This window comes from Manis javanica, chromosome 4 (assembly GCF_040802235.1).
Source record: "Manis javanica isolate MJ-LG chromosome 4, MJ_LKY, whole genome shotgun sequence".
NCBI lineage: Eukaryota > Metazoa > Chordata > Mammalia > Pholidota > Manidae > Manis > Manis javanica.
Window position 1 is genome coordinate 65,086,148 of NC_133159.1, and position 22,302 is coordinate 65,108,449.

The 22,302-nt window shown below is 34.8% G+C and overlaps 1 protein-coding gene across 11 annotated transcripts in view; it reads left to right on the forward strand.

Moving 5' to 3' along the window:
- NEXN (nexilin F-actin binding protein) overlaps positions 1–22,302 on the forward strand; it is a 72,188-nt gene that overhangs the window by 4,225 nt on the left and 45,661 nt on the right. The window lies entirely within an intron of this gene.

Sequence of the window (22,302 nt, forward strand, 5' to 3'; positions counted from 1 at the left end):
CATTCATTCATTTATTTATTTATATTTTTTTTGAGAGGGCATCTCTCATTTATTGATCATATGGTTGTTAACAACAATAAAATTCTGTATAGGGGACTTAATGCACAATCATTAATCAACCCCATGCCTAATTCTCAACAGTCTCCAATCTTCTGAAGCATAACGAACAAGTTTTTACATGGTGAACAAGTTCTTGCATAGTGAATAAGTTCTTACATGGTGAACAGTGCAAGGGCAGTCATCACAGAAACTTTCGGTTTTGATCATGCATCATGAACTATAAACAATCAGGTCAATTATGATTATTCATTTGATTTTTATACTTGATTTATATGTGAATCCCACATTTCTCCCTTATTATTATTATTATTATTATTAATAAAATGCTGAAATGGTAGGTAGATGCAAGATAGAGGTAGAAAACATAGTTTAGTGCTGTAAGAGGGCAAATGTAGATGATCAGGTGTGTGCCTATAGACTAAGTATTAATCCAAGCTAGACAAGGGCAACAAAACATCATGATACCTAGTTTAATGTAAACTCACTGCATTTTATTTTCTATTATAGTATTTATTCATTCATTCATATATTCTCACCATCAGCCCTCCTTTTGGAAATATTAATCATAAGTTCTATTTGGGCTGATCTAAAGATCAGACAGTTTTCTTATTATCTCTTTTTCATTCATCACTTGCTCAAATATGAATTGAGTTTTACTGTCTTAGTTGTGTGAGACACTAAAGATAAAGAATGAAGTAAAACACAGCTCTTACTGTTCAAGTGCTTGCAGTATGGTGAATGTTCTTTGGAAAATATCACATATAATCAAGATGAATGCTAAGTATTACACATTATTAATGCATAAGAATGTCAATGAAAATAGGATTCTTGGTTAATAAGTGAGGAATTATGTATTGGTAGGAGAAACAAACCTCACTATTTCAAATAGGTAATATAGGATTTAATATCAGATTTTTGAATCATGATGAGGTTTATGACAGGTTTTATAATGTAACTTTCAAGGTATAAGGTTACAACCTTCATCAGTTAAATGTAATAAAGTTATATGTAAGTTATATTTCTCATACAAATGAAACGATTGAAATTTAGGCTTACATTTTTTGGAGCTCAAAACAATGTTGTTTATTCCAAAGACAGTAAAAAAGGTAGGTTTTACTTGTTTACAATAAATTGAGGTAAGTGTTCTAAAGCCTTCTTAAAAGCTGAGACAAAGAATTTACTTGAGTTTAGTGAAATGCGGATTTAAAACTGTCTATAAGTTGGTCACAGGATAGTAGAACAGCATGGAGAATATAGTCAGTGATTCTGTAACATCTTGCTATATTGTCAGATAGTAACCTCACTAGAGGATTTAATAATATGGTTAGTTGTTGGACCACTGTGTTGTTTATTTGAAATCAATAAAAGATTATATATTGATGACACCTCAAAAAAATTTTAAAGTTAAAAAAAAAACTGTTACTGTCTTGACAGTTGTGTTCTCCTTGAGAAAGGAGATAATACACCTCCATGTAACCTTCCTTAATTACTCATACAATGAAACAGACTGGAAATTATAGAGTTATAACTTAAAATCTTTTTTCAATTGCTACATTATTATCTTGAAATATTTTAATTGCATATCTAAAGAAGTCAAGGAAATTAATTAAAATTGGGAAATTTAAAGGTCAAACATAGGTCCAGTGATGTTCTAAAACAGAAACATCAGCATGTGTGTCTTAAGAAAAATCTGTTTTACTATGAGACCTACATATTTTCTCAGTTTGAGCTTTGAACCTTAATATTCAACCTGGTAAAAGCCCAAAAGTATACTCTGCTATTGAAACACATTTTATCAGGACATTGTCATTTTCAAAAATTTCTTGAAGCCTATCTCACTAATTGCTGTGCCAGTTGATACCGACATTAGTTATTACCATTGGACATATTATAAATAATGTTTCAGGTACTTAAATCAGGTAAAAATGGAGAATGATAGAGTGAAATGAATAGTTGACTAGAAGTCAAGAAACCTGGAGTGTAATTCTTTGTTCTACCACTGAACTGCCTACAATCTTAAGTCACTGAATTTCTTTGTGCCTCCCATTTTATCATATGGTAAATGAAGGTGTTGGACTAAGTGACCTCTTAAGGTCCTTAGATAATGAGAATCTAAAAATCCATGATTCTTAATCCATGTATGTCCAGACCCCTCTTGTAATTGTTACAGTAGTAAAACCTATTCAAAATTGAACTCACTTTCTGACCCCTCAAACATACTTTTAATTTTAATTTCAATTCATGGTAACCCTATCCACCCATTCACTCAAACTAGAAACCTTGATTTAATCCTTGACAGTATTCCTCTCCTCACCTCTACCCCTCCAGATCTCATGGGTCAAGGTTCTTAGAGTAGTTCCCCTGCTACAATGTAAGTTCCCTGGAAGTAGGAACTTTGTCTTTTGTTCATTTTTCTCTCTCCACAGCCTAGGGTAGTGCTTGGCATACAGTAGGAGCTTAATATACTCTTTTAAATAAATGAATGAACAGGTCACCATGTCCTGTCAATTCCACTTCTAAACTGTGTCATCCAACTGTTCATTCCTAATGCCACTGACTTAATTCAGGCCCTTATCTTCTCTTGCCAAGAATCATTGTGCTTGTCCTCCCAGTAGTCTTTCCTCATGTCACTCCAATTTTCTGCACTGCTATCAGTCTCTCTCATTTTTCTTTCTAGAATAAATATCTGACTAAGTCACATTCTTGCTTTAAAAATCATTTGCTTGCTCCCCATTGATCCTATAGGATCAAATCTAAATTTCTTCTTAATATGGTTTTTAGGAATCTTCCCCATCCATGCTCAGACTGTCTTTCTAATTTTATCACAGATTTTCTGGACAATTTACAGCTCTCCAGATTTGCAGCTGGGGGGGTCAGGTTTTGGTGTTTTTGTTCATGTTGTTTCTTTTGCCTGGATGTCCTTACCTTCTTTTTCACTGTGAAATTCTACTTATCCTTCAAGGTCTAAATCAAATGTCACCACCTCCATGTAACCTTCCTTAATTACTCCAACCCCCTCCTTCACCCCACCATAGTCTTTTCCATGTTTCTTCAGCCCTGTATATATATATATATCTATGCTGTTATTATAGCACTTACTCCTTTGTATTGTAACTAATTGTGACCCATCCATTTCTTCCAACAAAGCTACCTGATTTCAAAGGCTATCTCATACATTTTATATCTTACCACCAGGTATGGTGTCTTGTTCACAGTAGATTCTCCTTCTTACAAAAGTACTATGTTGTAAATACAGACCTAATCTGTCAAATCTGAAAAAAATGCAACCTTTTTGATAAATCATTGACAGGCTATAGTAATATTGCAGTATTGCCTCTGAAATCTTTAATATTCTAGAATGCCATTATTAAATCCCTTCATCATTCTTTTTTCTTATGACCAAACTCTTGTTGACAAGTCACATGTTCGACCTTATGCTTTGGTGTTTTCTCTCTGCTCATTCTCTAACTGTTTTGGCTTCCGTGAGATCTTCAACAATTAGAGAAGTCCATTGATGCTGCCCCTGTAAGGCAGCCAAGGATACTGCATCTGCCTGCTCAGTAGGTCACTTCATAGTAGATTAAGAAAAGTGTGAGATTCCAGATATAATATCCATTGGCCTTCAGGTTACTGAGCATAGGAATTCAGTTATTAAACTGATCTTCATTCAGCATTCTACCTACCCCTTTTTGGAATGAGAACTGACATAATTTGATAGAATATTCTTTACTATAATTCAGCAAATCTCAGAATGTGTCTTAGAATCCCTGGGAGTCCCCAAGGCCCTTTAGGGGCCCATGAAATCCTTTTCCAATTACATATCTCTAGAGGCCATTTTCTTTATATACCTCAGTCAAAACAACATATCACAATAGTTTGAATGCAAGGAGATAGGAGATTGTACCTGTCTTTCAATAAGCCATACATTAAAGAGATGTCCAAAAATATAAAACTATGGCTATTCTTCTTACTAATTTTTATTTTAGAAAAATATGACTATTTTTCATAAAATAGGCTAATATATCATGGATATGTTATTGTTATTTTAAGTGACTTAATGCTTAATACAGTATATATTTGAAAATTGTTTTTATTTCTGATACCTTATATAGCTATAGATATTTTCTTTATAAACAAGAGCTCTCCTGGTTCCTCAGTAATAGGCCCAGACATTAGTCCCTGAGCTCAGAAAGCTTGAGAACTACTCCTCCAATTCATAGACTTTCTTCCAGTGGAAGTATTCTTAACATCACAGAGCTTATTTTTATGTGTTTACACACTTACAGATATGACTTAAGTCATTTTCTAACTAAAAATTTAAGCCATAATATATTTTCTTGGTAATTATCTTTCATCCCAATACTATGAGCTCTACAAAAAGAAGTATTTTTCCCTATTCATCTTTTTATATATTCCCTTTCACTGTGTCTAGCACACTGTAGAAGGATATTCAACAAATGTTTCTTGAGTGAATAAATATTTGTTCATTTTAGTGAATTTCTTCATCTTTTCCCATTTATTCTTGGTTATATCATACCCATTGCCTCCAAATTTACGACATAACATGCCAACCACCTAGTATATGGCACCTAATAGGGATTCAGTTATTAGTTTCTACTCTTCTCCTTTCTCAGTATAGAGACTCCAGGTCATTCCTCTAATGTATTATAGCTTTAAAACAATCCTTACATTTTACTTTTACCTGTACTTAATTTTATTAGTGATTTCATCAAACAAGAACTTAACCAATTTTCTTAGTTTTTTGCATAAAATCTTTAAAAATTTTTTGATTAAAGTATCAATATACAATCTTATGAAGGTTCACATGAACATTGTGGTTTCAGCATTCACTCATATTATCAAGTCCTCACAGCCCCCACCATTGCAGACACCATCAGCATAGTAAGATGCTATGAAGTCATTACTTATCTTCTCTTTGCTGTACTACTTTCCCCATGACCTACCTATATTGTGATTGCGAATTATAGTGCCCCTTAATTCCCTTCTCCCTTCCCACCCACCATCCTCAACCCCTACCCTTTGGTAACCACTAGTCCCTTCTTGGAGTCTGTGGTTCTGCTGCTATTTTATTCCTTCAGTTTTGCTTTGTTGTTATATTCCACAAATGAGTGAAGTCATTTGGTATTTGTCTTTCTCCACCTAGCTTATTTCATGCAGCATAATACACTCTAGCTCCATCCATGTTGCTGCAAATGGTAGGATTTGTTTTCTTTTTATGGCTGAATAATATTCCACTGGGTATATGTAGCACATCTGATGGACACTTAGGTTGCTTCCATATCTTGGATATTGTAAACAGTGCTGCAATAAACATAGGGCTGCTTATATCTTTTTGAATCTGGGATCTTGTTTTCTTTGGGTAAATTCCTAGGAGTGGAATTCCTGGGTCAAATGGTATTTCTGTTTTTAGTTTTTTGAGGAACCTCCATACTGCTTTCCACAATGGTTGAACTAATTTACATTCCCACCAGTAGTGTAGGAGGTTCCCCTTTATCCGCATCCTTGCCAGAATTTGTTAGTCTTTTGGATATTGGCCACCCTAATTGGTGTGAGGTGATATCTCATTGCAGTTTTAATTTGCATTTCCCTGATAATTAATGATGTAGAGCATCTCTTTTCCTGTGCTTGTTGGTCATCTGAATTTCTTCTTTGGAGAGCTGTCTGTTCAGATCCTCTGCCCATTTTTTAATTGGTTATTTGTTTCTTGGGTGTTGAGGTGTGTGAGCTCATTACATATTTTGGATGTTAACCCCTTTTCAGACATGTTGTTTACAAATATATCTCCCATACTGTAGGTGTCTTTTTGTTCTGCTGATGGTGTCCTTTGCTGTACAGAAGCTTTTCAGTCTGATGTAGTCCCATTTGAGAACTCCAATTTTCTTTGGGAGGTACCTTTAAAGTCTTCCCAGGAGAGAATAAAAGGCAAGAGTTAGGGGTTTGATTCTGGGCATAATTCTGAGGGGACAGGAGGATGTACTGCCCAGTGTCTAAGATGTGGTTGATGTATCTGGAGTAGGTTTTAAAGCATCTATAAAGGACTTCTGCATTGTGCTGAAATAGATGCACAAAAAAAAGAGTTTGTACTGTTGATGACAATCGTAAAAGTAGATAATTGTTGAAGTTTATGATGGGTATATGGAGGTTCAATATATTAGTCTAATTTTATAGATGTCTGAAATGTTCCATAATAAGTTAAATCAAGAAGGTAGATTAGACTGATATGCTTCAGATGTTTTACAATATAAACATTGGAAAAGTTTATGCCAGATAACCCTTAGAAATCTAAAGCACATTTAGAGGTGTCAGAAATTGAAGGAGAAAATACCTGCATGCTCAGGGCGAAGTGGAGAAAATCACCATTTCTATTATAATTAAGCTGGGAAAATACTTCATTGGTAAAAAGTGGCTAAAGAGTCAGAGGTGGAAATAGGCTATTGAATATATTTGTCTATGTGGGGGTTGAAGGAATGGGAGGAGATAAGGGAAAACAGAGTCTGAAGGAACCTGCAGAAGGCCTAACAAGCCCAGATGAGAACTTTAATTCTGATCCATGATGCACTATGCAGTTAATATCCTCAGACCTGGAGTGATATATTATAACGTTAAGGAGACCAGAAGAGAATGCAGTCATTGAGTAGGCAGCCTGGTGAGCCTGGAGGAAGGCAGAAAGAATGGCGAGACGTTGCCCTATTAGAAATCAAAGGAATCACGGCTAGGAGTTACTCTGGAACTTTTTAAAGTGCAATTTATTAATAATGTAACCTTAAAATCACTTTTCTGATATGTAACAGTAAGAACTTTGAAGAAACTGCATTAAACAGCTTCCCTATAATACCAACTGAGATAACTTTATGTCCTAATCACACTTGGATTCTGGCACATATTGAAAAGATTTGATAATGTTGAAAATTGAAATATTGAGATACTGAAAATGTTTATCAGGATTCTGAAGGGGATAAAACTGTCAAAATGAGTACTTTGAATTTTATCGTTTCTCATTTTATAAGTTTACTTATTAATCAAAATGATAGTGATACATATGAATACTAAATATATGTATTTCTGGTAAGCATAATTACATGAAATTAAAGGCGGGCCTGGGGCCTCTGTGCTAAATCACCAAATTCCACATAAGTTTATAGACAAGTACGTACAATGTTGACTAATAATATATGTAAAGAACATGAAAGTGGAAGATGATAAAATAAATCAAAAATTGAATAGGTATTTGGAAATTGAGAATATGTTTTCAAAAGATTAATTAAAAAGTCTTCTGGAAATGTCCCATAGCAAAATTTAATATAGACAGAGTTTATTAAGGGAATAAAAGTTGAATCAAAGGAATGGGATCTTTTAGACTTTGCAGTTTTGATTATTACTACATGGATATTGCAAAGCTTCCCTTGATGGCTTTCAATTCTGTATCAGATATGCTTGATGTTAGAAACCTATCCATCTCTGGAGACAGACTGGATCACTAAAGGTTTTTGTTTAGAGTTTTGGCCAAGAGACTGTTAACAACATGAGAATAGAGAGAGTGTCTGTCTATACAGTGCTGTATTTCTCAGTGCCTAGCAGAGCACCTGGCACATAGTAGATGATTAATAAATATTTGTGTAATAAATGGTGTATTCCATTTATATCACATTTCTGCATAATGATAATCATACATTATATCCAAACAATCCTTAACTCTTAATAAAATGATTCATCTTGAAGATGGCAAGATTTACTTACTCAGTAAGTAATTATTATTATGTCTTCTGTATGCCAGGCACATGCTAAGTGCTATCGATAGAGCTGAGTATAAAATACAGTCTCTACTCTCAAAAAGCTCACATTCTGGTGGACAAGAAAGTGGTTCATTACCATACATTGTGGTAAATGCTACAACTGGGGTAAGCATGGGGGTGCTATGGAAACACAGGAGAAGCACCTAACCCAGTCTTGTGGAGTCAAAACTTCCTGGAAAGAAATGACAGTTTATCTAAGAACTAAAGGATGATTAAGGCTAGCTAAGTGAGTAAGGGAATGGGTAGAACACTAAGCTGAGGGAGCTAGCTTTGCAAAGGCTTGAGATATGCTAGTATTTCAGTATGAGTGACAGTGGAGAAAGGTATGGAGAGAGATGAGGCTAAAGAGGTAGTTTAAACTACCAAAGTATTAAATCACTGAAGAAAAAGTTTAGAGTGAGAAGAAAAGAGCAAATAATGAAATATGGGGGCAAACAGCATCTAAGAAGTGGAGAGAGTGCAGAGAGGGAATGGTCAGAGATATTAAAGAACAGGGAAAGAATGGTGTCATGGAGCCAAATGAGGAGAATTTCAAGAATGAAGCAGTGACTGAGAATGTCAGATATAGCAGTGAAGTTCAGAAGGAAGGAACTGTCCAATTTATTTGGCAATATAATGAGAAAAGCAGTAACATGCCTATTTTACATATAAAACTGAAATTCACAGAAATTAACTGGTTTTCCAAGACCATAGGTCTAAAAACAACCCAAGTAGAAACTCTAACCAAGTTTTCTGGCTCAAATTCCAGTACTTTTTTCACCATCACTGCCTCCTTAATGTGTTTGAAAATCAGCCAAGAAAGTATTGTTAGCATATGTCATATATTTATAATTCTGAATATTTGGCTACAAAAGTTCTTAAGCAAAAAAAGTTCTAGTAGAATAAGGTTTCAAATTAATTTGTTAATCTTTTATCAAATTTAAAATACTACAAGTTTGTAAATTTTTGCATGAGAAAGGGCTTATGAAAAGTTATGACAAGATTAAACCTTTATATGCCATTTGTTCTGAATTTTTTATTTCATACACATTCCACCACATCTAATTATGTCCACTTGCATCATTGAGCAGCTACTGTTTAGTCCACGGCATGGTCCCTTGTTGGCTAATATGAGAGAGGAAGGGAGGGCCGAATTGATGGTGATTGTGCTCTTTTGTGAGGAAGGGCATGAGTGTTCAGGGCATTGTGGAGTAAGGATGAAGGGAGGGTTGGAGACGGAAAGGAGGGGACTTAAGGAAACTAAAAATATTCAGCTGCAGTTTAGAGAGAAGCACTCTGTTTCTATTCCTTGAATCTTTAAAGGATTCCTTTACACAGAAACTCCTTGATGGTTTATGGCTTAGTGTTGAGATTCACTGAAATGTGTGACATATAATTGAACACTTTCACAGGGTCCATGTCATGATTTTGTTAGAACCAGTTAATTTAAAAAGCCTTCATAGAACCAACATTCCATAATTATTCAACTATAAGTGAATTTGATTATTCTAGGAGTACACGATTAATGTTTTGTTAGGTAAGAAATTCCAATGCCTTCTGTACTCTTGGCAACTTAGCAGAATGATGAGATGTATCAGTGTGTTCCTTAATCAAGAGAATGACAGATACGTGAATATTGTTCCTTGATTCTTCACTATCATTAATTACAGCATAAAAGAATGCTACTTGCATGTTGCTGACTTGGGAACTTTAAAAGTCAGAGACCAAAACAGTCCCTGACTTTATTAGATACAAATGTGTATTTACTAAATGAGTTTTAAACTGCAACCAGGCAAGATAATTATGTCATTCGGTACCTGAGACTCATTTTATAACTCTGTGCTCTGCTTAAGTCAAAGTAATTCTAAGAGAATAACTGCTAGTATGTGTCAATTTAAAAAGAGATAAACTTGCTTAAATTAAAAACTGTGCTGCTCACAGGGAAGGCAGTACAACACAAAGAACACAAGTAGTGATTCTATAGTGTCTTACTACGTTGATGGACAGTGACTGTAATGGGGTATGTGGTGGGGACTTGATAATGGGAGGAATTTAGTAACCACAGTGTGGCTCATGTAACTGTATATTAATGATACCAAAATAAAAAATATGTATATAAATAATAAGTTAATTTTTAAAAATGTGCTGCTCAAGTGAGACAAAATACCTGTTTTTTACTTACTCAGCACCATGTTCTACTGCCAGTTGCCAACTAAAGATTACAACCTCACTGAATGTAGAAATTACTACCAATCATGCCTTTTTTGGATTCCAACAGTTTCTACTGCTCAGAACTGAGGTTCTCAAATAATGGATTAAAGTTTCTGCTGATTACATGAGTAGGTAAAACTTTATAAGCTGGTCAGCACTCCTCTTTCCTCCACCACACACCAGTTTGTACTGCTTTCTCAGCATCAACACAGTACAGTGGGTAAGAACACAGACTCTGTAGTCAGACTGCCTGTTTTTCCAGTGTCTACCACTTCTTAACTGTGTGGTCTTGGGCAAGTTACTTGACTTTTTTGTTTTCCTATATGTAAAAATTTACAGAAGAGTTCAAATCCTATTAGGTAAACTCCAAGGCATTATTCTTATGTAACTGTTTAAAGAAATTTTATATTACTTGGCTTAGAAATTTTTTTAAGATAGGTTATGATAACAGTATTTAGCAGAAGGGTTAGTGTGGGGAGTAATCGAAACAATGCTTGTTAGCCACGTGGCACATTACCTGGTACACAGTAAAGCCTCAGTAAATATTAGCTTGGATTATTATCATGATTAATTTTATTCATATTGTGAACAAAGGATGCACTGGTGAGATACTAGGTTTAGATAAGACAATACAGTCAATGACTGTGGAACAGACTTCTTTGCTCTGAAGTTAAATAAACCAAAATAGTCAAATTCATACCTTTCACCCTGATTTAGCACAGAAAGAGAATTTTGACAATTGAAATACACCATTGTTTCTGCAAGGCAGAGTCACACATTTTAAAATTATGTATAAAAGAATCCTATAATTATTTATATATTTGATTTTGAAATTTTTTTTCTGCAACATGCAACTGAGAGATATGAGCCCTTTGTTTGTAATCAACACCTTAAAGAATAATTATATAATACAAAAAGGTAACAAACTTATTTTGGTATGACTTTTTTATCCTAAAAATGCAGAACAGAGCAAATGATCAGCAAAGCATTGCTTGCTTGTATTTTAACCAAAAAAGTTAAGGTTAGTACAATTTAAATTTTTTACAAACTCTTAAAAATGAGAGCTCAAAACTGAAATATATTTAAAACCCATTTTAAGTAGTTTTACTCATACTAAATTTTAAAAAATCAATCTTATTTTATTCTGGATCTATAAGTCAAGATATATTTGAAGATTTTTTAATAAATTAGATGAAGAGGGCTAGCTGATTCTTTTATTCTCCAGGACTACTCTTGACAAGCTAATTCGTTGCTATCACCAAGACACACAATTTTCTTTCATTTCACCAGGGCCAAAGAAGGCTTCTCAAACTTCTCTCTAGCCAATTAAATCAGCTAAAATTTTAAACCCCTATAATCCCATGTGAGATTGCTCAAATTTTCCTCATACCCTCTGATACAATTCTATTAAATTACACAAATAATATCTTAATGTATGCCACTGGCAGGGAAATGTAGGTTTTTACTAAAGAGTATAAATTGTAGTGAGGGAGACCATGCATAGTGAATTTAATCAAAATTATTGATATCTACCAATGTTAGATATTATTCTAGAGTTTTCCACATATGTTGTATCACCTAATCCTATCTAGGAAGCAGCAGAGTTGGAATTTGGATTTAGGTCTGATTATCAAATTGTAGTAATCAAAGTGTGAGGTGATGAAGGCTTTTATTTGTATGAGGGCAGTGGAAATAGCAAAATAAAATACAAGAACAAATTTTTTTTAATGTTCATAAATTTTGACTGTCTATTAAAATTTAGGAGATATAGAAGGGCAATGGACCAGAAATAACTCTAAGATTTGAGAAGCTATGAGAATGAATAGTAGGTATTTTTGTTGGTTATATAGGAAGAAGTATCTAATAGGTAACTCTAGATATGATACAATGGTTCAGGTAGGAGAACAGGACTAGAGCTATTTGTTATTTTTATCTAAGACATGCAGAATTAAATTACTCATACACCCTGGTTAATGATATACCTTAATCCATGCATAGCCTGCTTTTACCTAGGTAGTTGTTATTAATAATGTAATAAGCATCTGCAGACCCACTAAATAACAAAAGTTATGACCTTGTTAATAATTATGTGGAAACATGTCCTGACCACCTTCATCATACTGTCTCCTCCAACAAAGAAAACTTCTAGCCCCTGATGGTGTCACTGGGAAGTTCTTACAAACATTTAAGGAAAGGTAATACCAATTGTACATGAACTCTTACAGAAAATTGAAGAAGAGGAAATATTTCCCAACTTATTCCATGAGAGCAGTTAGTACTCTGTTAATAAAAGTAGACATTACATGAAAATGAAACTTTGGACCAATATCCTCATAAACATGGATACAAAACTTCTTAACATAACTTTATCAAACTGAATCTATTGCTATGTTAAAAGGACAGTTCATCATGATTAAGCAGAGTTTATCCTAGAAATGTAAAATTAATTTAACATTTGAAAATACATTAATATAATTCATTAAAAGTAAACAATAGTAATAAAAAATTTTAAGACATAATAAAAATTAAAACCATATGATTATCTCAATAGATACAGAAAAAAAATTAGGTTAAATCCAACATCCATTCCTGAAATTACTCCAGTACAAAAGGAATAGAAAGGAACTTAATCTGATAAAGGGCATCTAAGAAAAATCTGTAACTAAAATCATATTTAATGGGGAAAGACTGGACATGTTTCCCCTAACATCAGGAATAAGGTAAAGATGTCTGCTCTACTTCTGTTTATGTGTACTGGAGGTTTTAATTAGTATAATCAGGTCAGAAAAAGAAATAAAAGACATCCAGATTTGAAAGGGAAAAAATGTTAACTCTTCACAGATGTAGTAATCCTCTATGTAGAAAATCTGATATAATCTACAAAGAGCCAATGGAACTAATAAGTTACTTTAGCAGGGTAAAGATCAGAACGCAAAAATAAATTATATTTCTATATACTAGCAACAAACAACCATCAACTGAAATCTAAAAAGAGCAACATCTACAACAGCTCTGACAATTATGAAATTACTTAGGGATAAATCTCATAAAAGATGTGGAAGACCTTCATAATAAGAATTACAGAACATTTCTGGGAGAAAATTATAAAAATCATAAAAAGAGTTATACTGTGTTCATGGACCAAAAGACTCAATATTATAAGCATGTCAATTCTCCCTAATCCATCTACAAACTCAATGCAATCCCAATCAAAATGTCAGTAGGTATTTTTACAGAAATGAATCTGATTTAAAAGATGTATATGTGAATACAAAGGACCTAGAATAGCCAAAACCATTTTGAAAAAAAAAAATAAAGTTAAAGATATACTACCTTTCTCATGGCTCAGTATAAAGTACACTAATCAAGACTATGGCATGGTGACTATAGTTAGAAATAAAAACACTGATATTGATATCAAGAGGGACAAATAGATTGATGGAACAGAATGGAGGGTAAAGAAATAAACCCACACATGTATGGTAAACTGATTTTTGACAAACTTGCAAAAGCATTTCAGTGAAGAAATGATTAAGTTTTTTCAATGAATGGTCCTGGAAAAATTTTTATTCATATGCAAAAAATTGAACTGTCACTATATACAAAAATTCACAAAAATGGATCAGAGACCCAAATGCAAAACCTTAAACTATAAAACTTCCAGAATAAAATGTAGGATAAGTTCCTTCTGACTATGGGTTAGGCCAGTACAATACCAAAAGCACAAATTATGAAAGAAAAAATGGATAAAATAGCTTTTATCAAAATGAAGAACTTCTGTTCTTCAAAAGATGTTTAAAAAAAAATGAAAGGACAAGCCAAAGACTGGGAGACAATATCTTTCAACTCATACATCTGATAGAGGTAGTATATCCAGAATATATAAAATACCCTTAAAACTTAATAAGGGGAAAATAAAAAACACAGTAATAAAATGGGCAAAAAAAGTTAAACAGAGGCCTTGGGATTAAAGATGGTGGCATGAAAGGTGAGACAGAAACCTCCTCAGAAACCCACATATGATAAGAAAATATAGTTAATACAACTAATCCTGAAAGAGCAACAGGAAAGAAGGCTGCACCAGACTGCATACACCTGGAGAAAAGAACAGATCTCACGGAACAGGGTAAAGTACCAAAGCCATGATCCAGTGGGACACAAGCCCTTCCACCACCTCAGCTCACCAGAAGAGAAACAGAGTAGGGAGGAGGTGGAGGCCTAGGACTGCTGACCACCCAGCCCTGGAGATCTGCTCTGGGAGCATGAACATACATTACATGTTGCTCTGGAGATTAGTGGGGTTGGAAAGCTAAGACAGGCAGAATACTTGGAGAGACTGAGACTCCAGCCACTCTGGGACAAAAGAAAAGCGGGCAGTCTGAGAGACTTCCTAGCAGCTAGAGGGCTGCTAAAGGGGCAAAGATTGCACTAAACTTGGTGCTCAGGAGAAAGGACAGCTGGAAAAATTGTCCAGGTGCAGTCTGCCCAGTGGGTTGGGAACTTTCAAGTGCTTCAGGCACTTCATCCCCCTGGCTGGCTATGCAGCTTTGAGGTCCCCCACTGTGATACGCAGCCTGCTGTGCCTTTTTCCCAGCAGGCACCAGGTAGAAAATCGGCTGCTCCCACCATTGCACCATGCCAGCCAGAGGGAGGCTCCACCTATGGCAGCTACAAGTGCAAAGCACAGAGGCTTCTACATGCGCCCTCAGCCCACTGACCCTGGCAGTGGAGACAGGCACTGCAGCCGTGAAGCAGGAAACAGCTCTTTTCTCCCAACAGCAGCGCCACTCGCCTGCGACCCCTGCCATTGCTACAGGGGCTGAGCAGCTCCAGAGAGTAGAGCTTCTGGGCAGTAGAGGGTGCCACATACAAATATGAAACATCAAAAGAACCTGGTTCAAATCAAAATCCCACAAACACCAGAAAGAGGGCCAAGTGAAACTGAACTCATCAAACTTCCTGAAAGATATTTCAAATGAAAAGTCATAAACATACTCATAGATGTACAGAAAAATATTCAAGAACTCAGGGAAGAATTCAGGAATAAGATTTGATCATTAAAGAACACAGTATCTGAAATGAAACATACACTGGAGGGATGTAAAAGCACATTAGATGAGGTAGAGGAAACTGATAATGAAATAGAAATTAGAGAACAGGAATACTAAGAAGCTGAGGCACAGAGAGAAAAAGGGATCTTTAGGAATGAAAGAATATTGAGACAACTGTGTGACCAAATGGAACAATATTCGCATTATAGTGGTACCAGAAGAAGAGAGAAAAAGGAATAGAGAGTGTCTTTGAGGAAGTAATTACTGAAAACATTCCCAATCTGGGGAAGGAGATAGTCTCTTAGGCCACGGAGGTGCACAGATCTCCCAACACAAGTGACCCAAGGACGACAACAGCAAGACATATAAAATGGCAAAGAACAAGGATTAGGAAAGACTATTAAAAGCAGCCAGAGAGAGAAAAAAGATCACCCATCAGATGATAATCAGACTTCTCAACAGAAACCCTACAGGCCAGAAGGGAGTGGCATGATATATTTAATGCAATGAAGCAGAAGGGCCTCAAGCCAGGAACACTCTACCCAGAAAGATTATCATTTAAATTTGAAGGAGGGATTAAACAATTTCCAGATAAGCAAACGCTGAGAGAATTTACCTCCCACAAACCATCTCTACAGTGCATTTTGGAGGGACTGCTATAGATGGAAGTGTTCCTAAGGCTAAATATCTGTCACCAGAGGAAATAAAACCACAGTAAAAAGAAGTAGAACAATTAATTACTGAGCAGATGCAAAATCAAATCAACTACCCCCAAAGTCAGTCAAGGGATAGACAAAATGTACAGAATATGATACCAAATATATAAAGAATGGAAGAAGAAAAGGAGGAAAAAAAACAAACTTTAGATTGTTTTTATAATAGCATACTAAGTGAGTTAAATAAGACTGTTAGATAATAAGGAAGTTACCCTTGAACATTTGGTGACCACAAACTAAAGCCTTCAATCAATGGCAATAATTACATATCTATTGATAATCACCCTAAATGTAAATGGGCTGAATGCACCAATCAAAACACATAGAGTCACTGAATGGATAAAAAAACAAGACCCATCTATATGCTGCCTATAGGACATTCACTTCAAATCCAAAGGTATACACAGACTGAAAAGTGAAGGGATGGAAAAAGATACTTCATGCAATGAATAGGGAGAAAAAAGCAGGAATTGCAGTACTTGTATCAGACAAAATAGGCTTCAAAACAAAGTCACAAGAGACAAAGAAGGACATTACATAATGATAAAGGGGTCAGTCTAACAAGAGGATATAATCCTTAGAAATATCAATGCACCCAACACATGAGCACCTACATATGTGAAACAAATACAGAGTTAAAGGGGTAAATAGAATGAAATGCATTCATTCTAGGAGACTTCAACACACCACTCATTCCAAAGGACAGATCAACCAGACAGAAAATAAGTATGAGTACAGAGGCACTGAACAACACATTAGAACAGATGGACTAACAGACATCTACAGAACACTCCATCCAAAAGCAGCAGGATACACATTCTTCTCAAGGGCACATGGAACATTTGCAAGAATAGATCTTATACTAGGCCACAAAAAGAGCCTCAGTAAATTTATAAAGATTGAAATTGTGCCAACCAGCTTCTCACACCACAAAGGTATGAAACTAGAAATAGAATATTCAAAGAAAACAAAAAGCCCACAAACACATGGAGCCTTCACAACATGCTCCTAGATAACCAATGGATCAATGACCAAATAAAAACAGAGATCAAATAATATATGGAGCCAAATGACAATAATAATTCAACACTGCAAAATCTGTGGGATATGGACAAGGCTGTGCTAAAAGGGAAGTATACTGCAATACAGGCTTGACTCAGGAAAGAACAGTCCCATATGAGCAGTCTAAACTCACAATTAGTGAAATTAGTAAAAGGAGAATAAATGATGCTCAAAGTCAGTAGAAGGAGGGACATAATAAAGATTACAGCACAAATAAAATCAAGAAGAATAAACAATAGAAAGAATCAATGAAAGCAGGAGCTGGTTCTTCAAGAAAATCAACAAAATAGATAACCCCTTAGACTTATCAAGAAAAAAAGACAGTCTACACACATAAACAGAATAAAAATGAGAAAGGAAAAATCACTACAGACACCACAGAAATACAAAGAATTATGAGAGAATAGTATGAAAAATTATATCCTAGCAAAGTGGAAGAAACAGAAACTAGAAGAAACAGAAAAGTTTCTAGAAAAATACAACCTTCCAAGGCTGACCCAGAAAGAAACAGAAAATCTGAATAGAGCAATAACCAGCAATGAAATTGAATTGATAATCAAAAAACTAAGAACAAAACTCCTGGACCAGATGGCTTCACTGCTAAATTTTATCAAACATTTAGTGAAGACCTAATACCCATCCTCCTTTAAGTTTTCCAGAAACTAGAAGAGGAGGGAATATTTGAAACTCATTCTATGAGGCCAGCATCACTAATACCAAAACCAGGCAAAGACACCACAAAAAAAGAAAATTGCATACCAATATCCCTGATGAACATAGAAGCAAAAATACTCTACAAAATATTAGCAAACTGAATTAAAAAATACATCAAAATATCCATCATGATTAAGTAGGATTTATTCCAGGGATGCAAGAATGGTACAATATTCAAAAATCCATCAACATCATCCACCACATCAACAAAAAGAAAGACAAAAACCACATGATCATCTCCATTGATGCTGAAAAAGCATTTAACAAAATTCAACATCCATTCATGGTAAAAACTCTCAACAAAATGGGTATAGAGGGAAAGTACCTCAACATAATAAAGGCCATGTATGACAGATCTACAGCCAACATCGTACTAAACAGTGAGAAGCTGAGAGCTTTTTCTTTAAGATTTGGAACAAGACAAGGATGCCCACTCTCCCCACTTTTATTCAACATAGTTCTGGAGGTCCTACCCATGGCAGACAACACAAAGAAATAAAAGACATCCAGATTGGTAAAGAAGAAGTTAAACTGTCACTGTTTGCATATGACATGATATTGTACATAAAAAAACTCTAAAGAATCCACTCCAAAACTACTAGAACTAATATCTGAATTCAGCATAGTTGCAGGATACAAAATTAATACACAGAAATCTGTTGCATTCCTATACACTAACGATGAACTAGTAGAAAGAGAAATCAGGAAAACAATTCCATTCACAACTGCATCAAAAAGAATATAATACCTAGGAATAAACCTAACCAAGTAAGTGAAAGACCTATACCCTGAAAACTACAAGGCACTCATGAAAAAATTAAAGAAAATACCAAAAATGGAAATACATCCTGTGCTCATAGATAGGAAGAATTATCTCAAAATGTCCAAGCTGCCTAAAGCAATCTACAGATTCAGTGCAATCCCTATCAAAATACCAACAGCATTCTTCAACAAACTAGAGCAGTTTAGTTATAAAATTTATATGGAACCACAAAAGACCCCAAATAGCCAAAGCAATCCTGAGAAGGAAGAATAAAGCTGGGGGTATTACACTCCCCAAATTCAAGCTCTACTACAAAGCCACAGTAATCAATATAGTTTGGTACTGGCACAAGAACAGACCCATAGATCAATGGAACAGAATAGAGAGCTCAGCATATATGGTCAATTAATATACGATAAAGGAGTCATGGATATACAATGGGGAAATGACAGCCTCTTCAACAACTGGTGTTGGCAAAACTGGACAATTACATGTAAGAAAATGAAACTGGATTATTGTCTAACTCCATATACAAAAGTAAACTCAAAATGCATCAAAGACCTGAATGTATGTCATGGAACCATAAAACTCTCAGAAGAAAACATAGGCAAAAATCTCTTGAATATAAGTACGAGCAACGTTTTCCTGAACACTTCTCCTCAGGCATGGGAAACAAAAGCAAAAATGAACAAATGGGACTATGTCAAACTAAAAAGTTTCTGTATGGCAAAGAACACCATCAACAGAACAAAAAGGCATCCTACAGTATGGGAGAATATATTTGTAAATGACAATATCCAACAAGGGGTTAATATCCAATATATATAAAGAACTCACACACCTCAACAAATAAAAAGCAAATAACCCAATTAAAAAATGGGCAGAATATATGAACAGACACTTCCCCCAAGAAATTCAGATGGCCAACAGGCACATGAAAAGATGCTCCACACTGCTAATTATCAGGGAAATACAAATTAAAACCACAATGAGATTTCAGTTCACACCAACTAGGATGGCCAACATCGAAAAGCCTAGGAACAACAAATGCTGGCAAGGATGGGGAGAAAGAGGAACCTCCTACACTGCTGGTGGGAGTATAAATTAGTTCAATCATTGTGGAAAGCAATACGGAGGTTCCTCAAACAACCAAAAACAGAAATACCATTTGACCCAGGAATTCCACTCCTAGAAATTTACTGAAAGAAAACAAGTTCTCAGATTCAAAAAGACAATGCACCCCTGTGTTTATTGCAGCACTATTTATAATAGCCAAGAAATGGAAGCAACCTAAATGTCCATCAGTAGATGAATGGATAAAGAAGAGGTGGTACTTACACACAATGGAATGCTATTCAGCCATAAGAAAGAAACATATCCTACCATTTCCAACATGGATGGAGCTAGAGGGTATTATGCTCAGTGAAATAGCCACGTGGAGAAAGACACATATCACATGATTTCCCTCATTTGTGGAGTATAACGACGAAGCAAAGCTGAGGAACAAAACAGCAGCAGACTCACAGACTCCAAGAAAGGACTAGTGGTTACCAAAGGGAAGGGTTGGGAGAGGGTGAGTGGGGAGGGAAGAAGGGGATTGAGGTGTATTATGATTACTACACATGGTGTGTGTGCGATCATGGGGAAGACAGTGTAGCATAGAGAAGACAAGTAGTGACTCTGTGGCATCTTACTAAACTAATGGACAATGATTTTAGTGGGGTATGGTGGGGGAGGAATTGATAATGTGGGTGAATGCATTAACCACAATGTTTTTCATGTGAAACCTTCGTAAGAGTGTATATCAGTGATACCTTAATAAAAAAAAATTTAAAGAGATTCTTCCATAAAAGAATATTTATGGATAGAAAAGAAACATGAAAAGATGTTCAATGACATTGGTTATTAGGGAAATGTAAATTAAAATCACAATAGAATGTCTAAAATCAAAAAGACCATACCAAGTGTTGGTGAGGATATACAGAAAGTGTAACTACCATATACTATTGATGCAAAAATAAAATGGTACAGCCACTTCGAAAAAAATTTGGGAGTGTCTTAAAAAGTTAAACACACATATACTGTATGTCCTAGACATTATACTTTATTTTTCCAAGAGAAATAAGTATGTTTATCTATTCTAAAACTTGCCTAGTCTTTCATGCAATCTTTATTTGTAATATTAAGTTATTGATTATAATGATTTATACTAGCTTTATTTATAGTAATCACTAACTGGAGACAACCCAGATGAACATCAACAGGTGAACAACAAATTGTGGTACATTCACACAATGGAATAATATTCAGTAATACAAAGGAATGAACTATTGACTTGTGTAACAATATGGATGAATCTCAAAGTAATTATGCTGAGTGAAAGCCAGACAATAGAGTATATACTACATTATTCCATTTATAGAAAATTTAAATTAATCTACAATGGTAGAAAGCATATCTGCCTGAGGATGGGAATGGGAGAGGGAAGAAGAGGAGGAAGGTAAGGGGTTTGAAGAAACTTTGGGGGGTAATGTATATATTCCTTATCTTGACTGTGGTGACAGTGTCATGGTTATGTACATGTGTTAGAACTTACCAAATTGTACACTTTTAAAACATGTAGTTTACTGTATGTAAATTATATTTTAGTAAAGCTGTTAAAATTTTTCAAGTCCAGTAGATAAATAAAGATAAAATTCTAAAAATTATCTAGTTCATTCAGCAGTAGGCAAGATGAAAATTCAGTTTATCCAGCAGTAGGAAAGTAGGACAAGAGAAATAGAGGAATTAAAAAAGAGAAGACAAGCAAAAAACAAATAGTAAAACGATAGCTTTAATTCCATTCATATAAGTAATTACATTAAATGTTAATATACTGACCATTGCAATTAAAAGAAATATCAGAAGTCATTTTTTAAAACAGCAAATCCAATTATATTTTGTATCAAAGAGATGTAACCATTTAAACCATTTAAAGACAGGTTGAAAGTAAATACAGGACACAAAATCAATACACAGAAATATGTTGCATTTCCATATACAAATAATGAATTAGCAGGAAGAGAAATTAAGAAAACAACCTCATTTATAACTGTGTCAAAAAGAATAAAATACCTAGGAATAAAGGTAGGGGAGAAGGGTGTAGGGATGGGTGAAATAGGTAAAGATGATCAAGAGGTACAAATATCCAATTATAAAATAACTTAGTCACAGTAATAAAAGTACAGCATAGGGAATATAGGCAAATATTATACCTTTGTATGTTGACAGATGGTAACTACACCTATAGTGAGCATTTAATAATGTATATAATTGTCAAATCACTATGTTGTACTGTATACCAACTATATTTCAATTAAAAAAAAGCAGAGTCCAACCATCAGTAGAACAAAAAGACATCCTACAGTATGGGAGAATATATTCATAAATGACATATAAGGGGTTGACATCCAAAATATATAAAGAGCTTATGCTCCTCAACAAATAAAAAGCAAATAATCCAATTAAAAAATGGGCAGAGGATATGAACAGACACTTCTCCAAACAAGAAATTCAGATGGCCACGGGGACATGAAAAGATGCTCCACATCACTAATCATCAGAGAAATGTAAATTAAAACCACAATGAGATATCACTTAACACCAGTTAGGATGGCCATTATCCAAAAGACAAACAACAAATGTTGGCGAGGTTGTGGAGAAAGGGGAACCCTCCTACTCTGCTGTTGGAAATGTAAATTAGTTCAACCATTGTGGAAGCAGTATGGAGGTTCCTCAAAAAGCTCAAAATAGAAATACCATTTGACTCAGAATTCCATTCCTAGGAATTTACCCTAAGAATGCAGCAGCCCAGTTTGAAAAAGACAGATGCACCCCTATGTTTATCACAGCACTATTTACAATAGCCAAGATACGGAAGCAACCTAAGTGTC